This window comes from Hippopotamus amphibius, chromosome 15, assembly GCF_030028045.1.
Source record: "Hippopotamus amphibius kiboko isolate mHipAmp2 chromosome 15, mHipAmp2.hap2, whole genome shotgun sequence".
In the NCBI taxonomy this organism is placed as follows: Eukaryota; Metazoa; Chordata; class Mammalia; order Artiodactyla; family Hippopotamidae; genus Hippopotamus; species Hippopotamus amphibius.
The window spans coordinates 51,390,680-51,405,833 of NC_080200.1; positions in this window are offsets into that span (position 1 = coordinate 51,390,680).

Genomic DNA, 15,154 nt, shown 5'->3' on the forward strand with positions numbered 1-15,154 from the left:
ATATAACAAAAATATTTTAAAAGAACAGCAACTTCCTAAATATCTATAGAATCATTTGCAAGCTATTTGTTTTTCTCAATCATTCCATTTCAAAGAATTGTATAGGAAGTGATTTGTCTTGTGGTTTAGGACTTCAGTCAAGTTAAAGTCATCCATGTCCAAATCTAAAGAGTATATTTACATTTAAAAAAAAAATCATCCAAGGCAGTGAGATCTTAAAAATGTTTTCTTATGCTTCATGATTTAAAGCATAATATTTATGACTACTAAATCAAAGCATACATTTCCAAGATATATGATAGAAAAAGTTGCTCAAAGATACTGGATTCTCAATCAGGACTAATGAATCCTGGGTTCCAAACGCATATTTGATATCCATTAGATTTGTAACATTTGGCAAATTTTAGAAGTTATATTGTTAATTGTAGAATAAAACCTCAAATCCTTTTAAGGCCCAGTTTCATTATATGTTAAGTAAATATATTAGACAAGATCAGGGCTTTATAAACAATAGCCCATGGGGCAAATCCAGCCACCTCCGGTTTTGTGAAAAAAAGTTTTATTTGAAGCAGCTTCACTCATTCGTTTACATACTGTTTATGGCTGTGTTCACATTACAACTACAGAACTGGGTGCTTGTGGTAGAAATCACATGGCCCATAGAGAAATATTTAGCATCTTGATCTTTACAGAAACTTTGCTGGTCCCTTGACCAACTGATCTTTCAGGTCCTTTCCAGCTAGAAATGCTATATCATGATAAATGCTATATAACCTGATCAGATACACAAGCCAGAAGAAAAAACATGATACATTTCGTAAGAAATCATTGATTAATTCTGCTAATCACACAGATCACAGTAGCATATTTTTTCCAAATACTTAAAACAGCTACTTAAAATATTGTAATTGTGTATGTGAATGCACATAATATTTTCCAATTTTATCTAATAACAAAAGGATAATTAAGTAACTTAATAAATTCAAAATAATTAGAGAGGTTGATTCATTACTGGGCTGCCATAATTAGAGATTTAGAGGGAATAAAGTACATTTTCTGGGAGAGCATCAATGTACTTTAATAAGATTGTGTGTGGTAATTGTATTTGTATTTATTTATCTGGATCAGAATCATGAGTAGATGTTCACAAATTAAACTATACACACGCAGCAGAACTTTTCCATGATAATACTTCCTATTAGCCAATGAAAATTATTTACAAGTTTAGCAATGTTTATTCCAATATGGAAAATGCATTCTTGGGCAGTTATAAAAGTGAGATGTGCTCTGTAAATAACTCGCCGTAGAAAAATAGTAATGGTAATAAAATTGAAGTTATGGACAACAGCAAGTCTATAATTGGAGTTTCAGTTGTTTAAATATTTTGAATATTTAAAAAAATAATTAGACAGTAATACCATAAGACCAAGAAGAAGAATAGGCACATATATCTGACATTAAAACTACTTCTATCTGTCTTTAGCTAATTCAGGAAACTTTAGCAAAGTATCTGTTATGTGCCAGGTGTCTACATTTAAGTTAGTCCTTCGGTTCTAACTGGCTTTGACTGATTGCATTACTTTTCAGCAAATGTCCACACTGCCCACCACCACACCTGCCTCACTGATGTTGGGCTTGATCAAGTGTCAGGTTTGCTTTGGCTAATAGAATATTAACAGATGTGATGTATCTTCTATTTGAACAGAGGTGTTAAATGTGTGAACGTCCGACTTAACCTCTCACATTTCTCTCCTCCAACAAGAGAAGAATAATGATATTCCACATCCTTTGCTTATATACCTGTGTTCCCAGAATGAAAGACATGTGGATCACAACTGAATCTAACCCTCAGGCTAGAGTGAAGCCACCATAGCTAGCTCTCGGACTTGCAGACAAAAATAAACTTTGCTGTAAGTCACTGAGATTTAAGAGTTACTTGTTACAGAGTATATTAATTCAAAGTTTGACAACATAGCAGCCAGAGAAAAACTTTGACTCTACTCCTATTTCTATATGAAAAGTCCCAGTATCATCTATAGAGTCTGGAAGGTTTCACAGTATGTAGAAATGGTAAAGCAATCACCATAATATAAAGCAACATTTTATTATATTCCTGGAGATTTAGACTGTTTCATTGATTAACACAATGAGTAATAATTCAAGGTGTAAAAATACATTATTCAGTTTTTATATTACAGGTTACATTTTTAACTGCCATTCTCGAGCATCCATTCTTTTCCAAAATAAATATGTAGGTACCAACTTCAGTTCTATTTCAGACTATAAGTTCTACAACTCTGCTATGACCCAGAAACTTATTTATCTATTTTTGTATGCTTACCATACCTTCAAAGTCAACTTCCTAAATGAAAATATTTCCTCAACTGTATGCCTTACCACTATTCATAGAATTATCACTTCTATTACTTCTAAAAGTAATCATTTTAAACATATATTAATAAGAATTTTTATCTCATGCAATGTGCTATGCAACTGATTTATAAAAACTACTTAGCACCAAATACAATAAACTACTTAGCAATAAATTTAACCAAGGAGGTGAAAGATCTGTACATCCCAAACTATAATGCATTGATTAAAGAAATTGAGGGAGATGCAAATAAATGGAAAGCTATTGCATGTTCATAAATCAGAAGAGTTAATATTGTCAAAATACCTACACTACCCAAAGTCACCTTTAGATTCAAGGCAATCCTCATCAAAATTCCAATGGTATATTTCACAGAAAAAAAATTCTGAAATTCATATGAAACCACAAAAGACCTGGAATAGCCCAAGCAATCTTGAGCGAGAACAAAGCTAGAGGAATGTAGCTAATTTGAAGCTATATTACTAATCTATTGCAATCAAAGAGTATGATACAGGCATAAAAACAGACACAAAGATCAGTGGAACAGAACAGAGAGCCCAGGGAACCAATATGCACATAATCAACTAATATTTGACAAAGAAGCCAAGAATACTCAATAGGGAAAGGATAGGCTGTTCAATAAATGGTGTTGGGACAACTGGATTTCACATGCAAAAGAGTGAAATTGGACCTCTATCATACACTCTCACAGAAATTTACTCAAACTGTATTAATGACTTAAATGTAAGATATGAAACTGGCAAACCATATTATCTGATAAGGGGTTAATGTACAAAACATAGAAGAAACTCATACAACTAAATAGCAACAACAAAAAGTCAGATTTAAAAATGGGCAAAGATTCTGAATAGACATTTATTTCAAAGAAGACATGAAAATGGTCATGAAAAAGTGTTCACCATAGCTATCATCAAGGCAATGCAAATGAAAACTACAATGAGATATCGCTTCATACCTGTTAAAATGACAGTTATCAAAAAGACTAGAGCTAACAACTGCTAGTGAGAATGTGGAAGAAAGGGACACTTGCACACCTTGTGGGGATATAAATCGGTAGAGCTGCTATGAAAACAGTGTGGAAGTTTCTCAAAAATTGGAAATAAGACTACTGTATGATCCAGCAACCCACTTCTTTACCTTTAGCCAAAGGAAATGAAATTACTATCTAGAAGATACATCTGTATCACCATATTCATTGCAACATTTTTCACAATAGCTAAAACATGGAAACAACCTAAGCTCAGTCAACAGATGAATGGATGAAGAAAATGCAGTGTATACAAACAATGAAATATTATTCAACCTCAAAATGGATAGAAATTTTGCAATATGCTACAATATGGATGAACCTTGAAGAAACTATGCTAAATAAAATAAGCCAGTCACAAAAAGACAAATACTGTATGATTCAGCTTATACGGGGAACTAAGAGTAGTCAAAATCATGAAATGAAAAAGTGAAATGGTGGTTTCCAGGGGCCAGGCAGAGAAGAGATTGGGGAGTTATTGCTTAGTTTCAGTTTACAAAATAAAAAGAATTACTGAGATGGAAGGTAGCGATGGTTGCACAACAATGTGAGTGTATTTAATACCACTAAACTGTACACTTAAAATGGTTAAGATGGTAAATTTTATGTTATGTGTATTTTAGTACCATAAAAATAGATATAAAGCAAATTAATTTCTCTATAAATTTTAAAACCATGAAAATGGAAAAACAATAAAGAAAAAAACTATGCTTTTCTAGAGGCGTGGATAGGGAGGGTGGGAGGTAGGCTCAAGAGGAAGGGGATATGAGGACATATATATATATATATATACACACACATATAGCTGATACACTTTGTTGTACAGCAGAGACTAGCACAACATTGTAAAGCAATTATACTCCAATAAAGATGTATATTAAAAAAACCTTGCTTACATTGAAGAGTTGATATGAGATTGAAAAGAAATTATATTTGCAAAGTAAAAACAAAGTAAAAGCCTGGCACATAACGAATAATAATTTATAACCGTCATGCTTATTGACAATTAGATTTGTGTGTCTTCACCTTATGATAACTGGAAAAATTCTGCTTTGCACAACACTGAAAAAAATGGTGAACTATGTACTAACATTCTTTTAGTAAGTGTCTGGAACTATATGTACCTCACATTTCTAAATTAGCCCTGAATAGAGCTCACATTTATTATCTGATTGATTCTCCCAAGTAGTTTAAGGCACGGAAATGACAGTGTTATCTAAATTTCAAGAATATAAACCCAAACACCAAAATATGTTTTCAAAGGGGGACAAATATAACACTCAGTTTTGGATTCTGGGTTTCATTCCATTACTTCATGAAATTCTTGTGATTATAATATATGAATTATAGATCTTTCCTATTATAGTAAATTTTCCCACCTAATGTATATAGACATCAATGCCAAATTTTAGTCATGAGCCCAATAATAGAAAAGTAAGCAAAACACTATGAGTATTTTCTTCTCAATTATATATTTAGAGAAATGTAAAAGTGATGGTATTTAAAGCCTAAAATAAACGCTGTCAGGAAATATGTAAAGGTTTTACTTATATTTGATTTCTATTTTTTTGTGTATTGTTCCAAATTTTTAAATAATAAATTTGAATTTATGAAAACAGACACACTTGTAAGACTTCTAATTATAATTTCAAACAAAAATGTAGTCTGTGTTTTATGAGTTAAAAAAAATGGTTTCATTTACTATTCCTAAATCTTCAAGATCACTCAGCTAAAGCTATTTTCTAAGGTGCCACGGTGCCTGTGTATGCGAATTGATCATGATTGCTAAATAGATAGTTATAAATATGAGATATGGCATTGAGTTCTGGCTTTAATGAAGTGAAGACTGAAGGCATAGAGCTTCATATATTATTAATAAAGATATATCAGGAAATAGAAATTCAGGGAGCTGGTAATAATTTTAAATTAACTTCTCTCATTAGATTTTTCTAACAAATATAGGCTATGCCAAAGGAGTAAGAAAAGATCACATACACACACACTTAACAGTTTTAACTTAAGTCTTTGGAATAAATGTTTGCAAAGAAGTTACTCTGTTTCATAAGTTCACATTTATTTTTCTCCTTTTTATTTATATAGGCTAATAATAGATTAGATTGAGAGATAGATAAAAAGATAGATAATGGAAATACTATAGAAGCTGAATGCCAAAATTTTCATAAAATTTAACGTCTGGAACATCTCAGTAATAATTACGTTCAGAGTTGGAATGATGTGAGAATGTCATGTAAACAAATACTAGAGATTTTGGAAATACATAGATCCATGGTTTCCTCATCCTATCCCAATTGCACAGTTTTATAATATTAAAAATATTAAAAACTAAGATTGAAAATATATAAATGAAATATTTATCACAGTACTTAGAAAAAATATTTAAAAGTCCCATTTAATTAAGGCATGCAACCTACTCGATTAAAATATGTCTGATATTCTTAGAAATAATATAAAAACAAAAGCAGCTGATTATTAACACTAAGATTGTTAAAACTAAGTCTATTTTTATTGTTAATGACAATAGTCTATCATTATGTTTGAGGCAATACATATGTGAATGTCACTGTATTTATAAATATGAAAATAAATATTGTTCATGGTAGATTTTTTGTTGAACCGTTTTTCATAACCCTACCTGTACATGTTTAGAAATTGTACATCTATTATTTTGCACAGATTAAATTTTAAAAATATACATTGTTTTAGCCAGATAAATTCTTATATGGTGTTAGTGTATATAGCACTTAGAAGAATATAATAATTGGGTTCATATTTCAGCTGTATATAAAAATAATTCCATGATCTTCTACATTTGTATGATTTTTTATAAGATATGGTCATGAAAATGTGTCATAAATACACTCTCTCTTGCTCATAATATAATATAAAAAAATTTAATTATTTTAATTAGGCAGATATTATATTATACAAACATTTTTTAAGAGTCTCTGTCCGTAATTTCCCTTCTTGTAATTTACATACAGAACACGTCAGTAAAATTTTGAATGTGGAGATACAAACTGGGCTCAAACCCCCCACCCATATACTATCTTACCTCATTGTGAACATTTTATGATGTGATGTGATGCAGTCTTCTCTTCTTAAAGTTGAATAGCATTTCTAGTTTTATCAGATGAGTCAACATATCTATTGGTTACTTTTCTTAATTGCACCAAACAATATATTTTAGATAGGTAAGCAGAAAAGGATTTATTAATAGGTACAGATAGTACACAGAGTCTGACTTTCCAGAAAAACTCCCAAAATGTTAAGGTGGAAGTGGACTGCCGAGGACAAGGAGTGCTCTGTTACCCTAGCTGTTAAGTGTGTAGATCGTTTCTGAAAGAAAAGACTTTGCATGCTGCTGATTAAAGTTACCCAAATCATGCCTGTAAAGTACTGGAATCATGCTTGGTATATAGCAAGCCCACAATAAATGCTACGTATTAATACTTTTATGACCAAATATTTATATCCTTATGTGCTTTGCTTGTAAATTTTAGCAGCTTAAAACTGGACTATAAAATCACCTCTTCTTTCTCTGCATTTGCTTTATTCAACCGAGATGTCAAGTTCTGTGCTTTTTTGTCTTATACTATATACATTGATTGATATTTCTAAATTTTATTGAGGTATAATTGATGTAATATAAACTATAAATATTTCAGCTTTACAATTTGAGCAGTTTTGACTTATTTGTACACCTCTGAATTTATCACCATAAACAAGATAAAGGACAATTCTAACGAAAAAAGAGAAAAAAATAAAAACATTTCTACTACCCAAAACAGCTTTCTCCTTCCTCTTAGAAACTCTCCTTTCCTATTCTTCTACAGTAAGCAACCATTGACTTGAATCCTGTCATTGTGACTCATTTGCGTGATCTAGATTTATATATAAGAGAAATCACATAGAATCTACTATATGCCTAACTTCTTTCACTCAAAACAATGATTTTGCAATTGATCTATGTTTTGTGTGTATCAATAGTTCTTTTCTTTTTATTGATGTGTAACATTCTATTTTACCAATACAAGATAATTTGCTTATTCATTCATCTTTTGAGAGACATTTGAGTTCTTTATCATTTCTTGGCTGTTGTAAATACTGCTGATCTGAACATTCACGTACAATCCTTTTTGTGAACATACGTTCTCATTTCTCTTGGGCAAATAAGAGTGAACTGACTAGATTTTGTGTTACATTTATCTTTTGTAAGAGACTGACAAAATGTTTTCCAAACTGGTTGTGCCATTTTACATTCTCACTAGCAGTGAATGTAAATTCCAGTCTGTCCAAATCCTTGACAATACTTGATAGGATCAGACTTTTCAATTTTAGCTAATCTAATGGAAGTAATCTAATAGAAGTAGATCCTAATGGTATTAATTTTCACTTCCCTGATGCCTAATGAAGTTTAGCATTTTTTCATGTGTTTGTTGCCTATTTGCACATGATTTTTGGGTGGTGTCTTTCAAATTTTCTGCCTATGTAACATTGTTTATTGAGTTCTAATAGGGTTTTATACATCTTGGACACAGGTGATTTGTCCAAGATATGTCTTGGACAAGACTATATTTTCCCAGACTATCATTTGCATTTTGGATTTCTTAAGAATTTCTTTGGAATGGATAAGTTTTGATGAATTCTAATTTATTGATGAATTCAATTTATTATTTTCTGTGCTGCATGCTTTTGAGATCTATCACTTTTTTATCACCAGATGGCAAATATTTTCTCATATATTTTATTGCATTTTATTTCTCTTCATTTGATACTTATATCCATTATACACTTTGAGTTAATTTTTTATAGAATGTGAAGATTTCCTTTTGCCTGTAATTATCTGTTTTCTCTAGGTAAATTAATATGTTGTTCTTTTCCTTTTGTGTAGTTAATGGTATGCAAGTATTTCCTATTTACATATATAAGAACAAATAGAATGGTTAACTTAAGTAATTGATGAGGCTTTTCTCTGTAGTTTTAAAATTCTTTAAACCCAGAAACCTCCTCTCTGGAATGTGTAGTTTTGCCTAAAATACTGGTTAAGCTGTCAGCATATTTAGACTGAAAGGATTTGCTTTTGTCTTAGTTGGTACAGGATAAGGCAGGCAGTTGGACTCAAACCAGATGTTGATAGAAGGCATTTGCATTGTGTGTGGAGCATTTGCTTCCTAGAAATATTTATATTTTCCTTTTCTATTTTAGAATTTTATATCCAGCATAAATATTTAGAATCCTTTCTCTTTCTATTCTCCTCTGTTGGATTCCAATTAATCAGGAATCTCATTCCTTCTCAGATTGGCCAAACAATATTTTGATAGAGAAGATTATTAATTTTATTCTAGCATAAATATTCCCGAGGGGAAAATGGCTCTGAACAAGTTCAAGTCTAATTGATGAAGAGGAAAGGGTGAAGCATTGCAGGTAGGATATACATTGATGTATAGCTTGCTCTCTCGCTCGCTCTCTGTCTCTGACTGCCACCACTGCTGCTTAATTGGGCAATAGTACAGAAGATGTTTTGTGTAAGGTGACTAGACAGACATAACAGGAGCAGAGCAGACCTGTCTACGTGTGCCTCTTTATCGACCCCGAGTTTCCTATTGGACATGCAACTGCATGTTTTAGTCCACACACCTGTGGTCCTGCCAGATTTGAGAGAGAAGACACACTCTTGATAATTCGGTGTTCTTCTATCTGTGAAGTTTCTATCTTTGTATGCTATTAATCTTTGTGTCTGTAAATCAGAATAACTTTTATATCAGGGGAATTACAGGCCTGGCAGTAAAATCAGCTTGATAAATGTCAGGTATTGTCTATACTGTCTCTCCACCTACAGCTTCTCATCTCTCCTAACAGCACCTCACACCCAGAGGGGAGTTAAATTTGTATATGAAGACTTCTAAATAACATTAAAATGAGTGAAATTCATGGTTATTTGGGATAGAGGAACTTGAACCAATGGGAAAAAACCAGATTTAACATCAATCTGTCATATAAACCAAGTCACATACTTAAGATATCTGTGTAGCTAAGCCATCATCTTTATTTGTGCTAATGTCACTTTATGTAGGTGTACAGAGCTACTGTAAACAGTTTGCTTCTATATTTTCTTTTATAATTAAAAACAAACATGAAAGCAATTACATCTATGTTTTAAATATTTACTTGAACATCTTGTCATGCTTGCAGTACACATCCAACTTCTTAATTTACTTCTGCATTAAATTCATTTGTTCTGTCAGTGAGTGGAAAGTCTACCATTAAAGATTTATGCAACCAACATGCATAAAAATCATTTTAAAATTCCTACCTTCTAATTTTCCCCCAAGTACCTATTTTTGTTTTTAGTTCCTGAATTATATATTGCTGTTCATGAAAAACACTCCCATTAAGGAACATCAAATTGTCAATTGTACCAATAGCTAGAAAATGTTGTGGTTTACTTAAACCAAACTTACCTCTCTCGATATCAAGTAGCTGTAACTTTAGGACAATCTCCAATTAATAGAGGTAACATTTATCAATAAGTACTTGACAAAACAAAATAATTTATGAAACTTCACAACTTTGGCTAGCATGCTTATAATTTTCTGGGGTGACAATATTTTTTCCACACAGGGTACTTGCATTTCTATGCACATGGGTAAGCAGACAGCAAATGACTCTGTAAAATGTGCCTTGTAGTTGAGCAATGAGGACAGAGTGTACCTCCTGTTGACACAGTTAGTCACTTTGCTTTTCATGTGGCACCTGGATCTTCATCTGTTTGATTCCATTTTTATTTTAGGGAACAAACTATAACCATGAGTACATTTTCAGTACTAGTTGCCACAGAGTTGTAGAATTTTAAAGCTGGAAGAAACCTCAGAGATTAGTGCATTTAGCACATTAGGAATTTCTAGCTGAGATTTTGGCAGGCAAAAAGTCAAGTAGCTCCACAGAAGAATAATATGTAAGATGCAAAGACTAGTGTTTTTTCCAGAGAACGTGTTAGAACAGAACTTACATCCCTAAAATGTGTGCTCCTAACAAGAACATTGATAGGTCCCAGAGGCACCGCTTTGGTGCCAGAGGTTCAAGCATTCACGTCTCCTAGATTCACATCCCACTGCTATTCTTGAGCCCTCCCACGACTCTTCCCATAACAATTCACTGAAACTTAATGTGGGGGCTCTTCCTGTGCGTGCATAAATTCAGAGCTAATGCTATTTTGCCGCAGAGGTGCTCTCTATAGGAGAGATGGTAACCGCAGCACATACTCAGAAAGTGGCAGCTCAGGTATTCGGTTTAGGTGCATATTTACAGAGAAGCAATTTGGAATACTATATTTGTCAATGCTTTAGTTCTCAGAATTGATATCAATCAAACCATTGCAGCTGCGCCAGCACCTTGCTGAGTAGACATTAGGATTTAACAGTTAGTTATAAGAAGAGTTAATGGGCTAGATCAGATAAGCAGTTTTATAAGGGTCTGAAAAGAGTAGAGTCATTTTCCTTTTCACTTATCTAATTTGCACTTGACAGCTGAGAGCTGTTTCTTAGCATCGAGCCAACTGAATTTTACAGCATTTTCCCCCCCAAAGCCTATGATTTTCTCTCATTCAAAAATCAAAGTCTAGGTGACATTTTGTTTTTTCGAGTGTCAGATCTTTTCCAGTATGAAATGCCATATTTCCCAATATTTAAGGGTATTAATGAAGGACTAAAATTAAGGACTGGAAAGTGATTATAAAACTGAAGCGGAATAAGGAGGGAAGTGAGGGCAGGATGGGGTAAATGGACTACAAGGGGTAAATGGATTGTAGGTGCTGATGGGGTTTAGTGATTTTTAAAGACCGAGTGGGAGGGAGTAAATGAGAAAGAGGAGGGACTGGGAATGGTCATGAGACCAAGAGCGTGATGCTTGAAGCAGGTTGTAGGGGAACATCCGTTTTGGGGCTTCAAGGTTAGCGTATAGGAAAAAATAGCTGATGCAGCATAGAAAAGGACAAAGGAGAAGAGAAAAGTAAGGAATCGAAGAATGAGGTGGAGGAAGCTGATTATTATCGATTATTAGTATGCAATCAAACAGAACTGAGACAGGAGCAGCAGGGAGAGAAAGATGACGAACCAAGGCTAAACTCTGCAAACAGGCAGCAGATGCCTGCAACACGGAGAAACAGGAAACAGCACAGACTGATGACAGGAGATTCAGAAATGGTGGCTTTTGAAATGGGAGGAAGACATGGCATTGAGGTAGAGATAGGCACCTGTATTGTAAATATAAATGTGTGATCTTGGGTGTGAAATGCACAGGACACTATTTTTAAATCGTATGAAGCGAATGGTGTTGAACAGAATGTAAGAGTGCTTGCTTTCCCTATCTTTCCTTTTCTAATCTTCTCATCTTAACTGCTTTCATCTCTTAGACCCCATTCCACCTGCAGTGGGAAAATGTTTGTGACTGGTAAAAGCTCTGCCATTGCACACTTGAGAGCTTGACCTTGGTCTCAGGCTACTTTCTGAACAGCCCGTGTTGTTTCTCTGTGAGCCTTCTACCCCCTGTGCAGAAGTTAAAGGCACATTTGATCGGTCTCAATATGTATGTCTTTTGTGCAGTTTCATGGTGGGAAAGTCCATTGCTCTTAATAGTTTTACTTTCCAGGGTAGTTCTACTTTTTCTCCTTCAAATACATTGCCTCCTAATCTTTTGAGCGTAGAGAGCAAAAGATAATATACCAGCTATAAATATATTCGGACAAACCAGGCTGCTTATCTTCAGACTGTACGTGCTGTTCTATTCCTACTACCTCCTATTAGGAAAAAAATAATGTGATGTGGGTCAGTATTCATTCACAACTAAATTAGAAGGATTAGAAATTTTTCAAAGTAAACCACAGGGGCTTTTTGTAAAAATCCAAACTAAAAAATATTCTAATGAATTTGGGATCTTTATAATGTTTGAGCTTGCTTATTGAAAATAAACTGAGTGATACAATTAATCTCAGCTTAGATCCCCTGAGGAATATACTTAATTTGGTTGAGATGCACATATTTTAATAGGGATGGTTTGGGTTACTTAGAATGGGTGAAGATAAAACATTAAATTTCAGTTAATAACCTTACCTAGTTTGCACAATTCAGTGTTTCATTTTCAGAGAACTCTGGGATAGAACTATCCACTGAACCACCTGGGACCCTCTCAGCCTCACCGGTCCCAGATTGAGAGCAACCACTTTTGCATGTGCTCCGCCTAACCTCCTCCATGGTGACCAATTTCACACTAGCCCAGAGCAATGGTGCCTTGTTTCAGGCTCACACTACACTAGGGTTGCCCTGTGGCTGCTCAAGGAACAAGAAACAAGATACCAAGAAACACACTGGGTACCCATGCATGTCCAATCCAAAAGTGCAGGGAGTGAATACCCATAAGGAGAATCTTAAACAGGAGTTTGCAACTTATTTTCTCCCTTCTTTCTACTGGACAGCGCTGCCTTGAGATGCAATACTTTATATGGCTCTCAGAAGACAGGCCATGAAAATGTGTCCCTCCACTCTCCTACTGTAGGAAGCATGAGTGGCTTGGAGCCAGCTGCTATGCCAGGATTCCACCACTACATTCATGCCCCTGCCATGCCTTCCACAGGATGCTTTCAGCCAAAGGCAGAGAACAGCAGGGATACCAAGGTAGGCCCATTCTTGCAAGATGTAAGATGCTGGACTCCTCTGGTAGGTGCCATGGGCTCCAGGACCACTCATCTGCCTGGACAAATCTTCCTTTGAAATACATTAGAGTCTGAGACTCTGCTTATCCTCCTGTGGCTCCTTCATAGCAGTCAGACCTGCATCCTGGTTTGATGGCCTTGCCATCCCATTCAGGTCCCTCCCCTTTTCCCCCCACAGTCCTTTCCCCCAGTAAGTCTCCTGTACCTCTAGTTACATCTCAGTATCTGCCTGACAGAGAATCTGAACTAGCCCAAGTAGGACTAGGAATAAATAGTCCAAGAATACAGCCAGAAAGAAGAGAACGCAGGCCTGGCTTACTTCTCACCCAGCAGGCTGAGACAACACTGCCCTGAAGAGTAGTGGGACACAGATGATCCCTGGCACAAGGCAGTGACCCGATTGCTAAAGATTTCACTCTTGATGACCTAGTAAAATGCCCACCTGGAGAGAAATATCTCAGGCGCAATGATCCAGGTATTTGAATTATAGAGAGGGAATGATGCCTGCAGAAACGGAGGTGTTAACTGGTTACTAAAGAGTTGTTTTGACATCTTGCAGAGAGATAATGAGAGAATAAAAGTGGCTAAGAAACTGCTAATGGCTGAGTGTTAGAGCCAGAAGGCCTCTGATAGTTTACAAAAAAGGCCCTCATCTCCTATAGCAGAAATGTCTTTTCACAGCTTGAAAGAGGCTGAAAATTGACAGAGAGATACAGAGCTCAGAGATGTCAGAATGCTTAGCCAAGACAGATTAGTTACACCAAGGTCGGGGTTTTGGTTGGGAGAATCCCATACCCTGAAACACAGGATGAGAAGATCTGGAGAAGTGCCCTTACGGTTGTTGATTCTTCAGGCACCCATGAAATTCAGAGCCTGCGGAGTTTGCCTGTCTTCCCCTAAGAAGAGATAGCACTCCCACTATATTGAAAGATGCTACAGAGACCTGCTCCCCACAGGGCAAGAATAGAGCCCTCAGGTGGTGCTCTCAGTTCCTCTCCTGTCCCTGAAAATAAATTTGAATTGCTATTCTCAGCAGTTGGAGAAAACACACATATTGGGTCCCTGTTCTCTTGGTGCTGGTATAGTGAAGAAGGCCAAATGCAACCCGATAATTAGGGTTAGGTCACAGCATATGCCACTGGGCCTGATGAGTTTGCAAAGAGGCCGCACACTGAAGCAGTTACAAGAAGTAGTTTGTAGGTACTGGTAGAAGCCAAAGGATTAGATCTGAACTTGGATATCAAGGATGATTGATCAAGCAGGCGGCTGGCATAGAAAACTAGAAATATGAGAATTTTCTTAAGACATGAGATTAAACACTCTGGTCAGGACCCCAGGAGATGGCCTAACTTACTGCTAGGTTGGCACTTAAAAGCCTGGAAAAAAGTGATAGCCAAGCTGCAGAGAAGTAGAAATGCCTGTGTTTGCTCTGGCAGCTGGTAAAAAGAGGGATACAGCAGCTAGGGGAAGTGGTCAGGATTGAAAGGTAAGGCCAGAGGACCCACCAGATAGGACAGCCCATAGGAAGGTATTGATGAGAGGGGCTCCTGCACCTTGAAGAAGTTGAGTGATGGCTGTCCTGTGTACGACATGGCTGATGGTATAAGAGACAACAACAGAATCACTGAATGGGGCTCATTTATATCCCCACGAATGATGAACCCTCAAAGCACTAGAGACCAGATGGCAGTGGTTAACCCAAAGAAGCCAGAATGCCTAATTCGCACAACGACTAGTACGAGTGAAGTGCAGCTGAGGAGCTTTGATCCACAGGGAGCTGGGTGATAGGTAAAAGAGCATGATAACACTAAGCATAAAATAAGCAACTGACAAGGGTGCTGTTTGATATAAACACCCAAAAAGACAAAAATAAATGAACCGAGGCAGAGGTGATTGTTCCAATAGTTACATTTCCTTGCATATTTTCCAGACCTGAGCCAATTTCTTAGGCCAGAATCCTTTGCCTAAAGAACACTTTCTACAACAGGTTACTAAATAGAAGGACTCT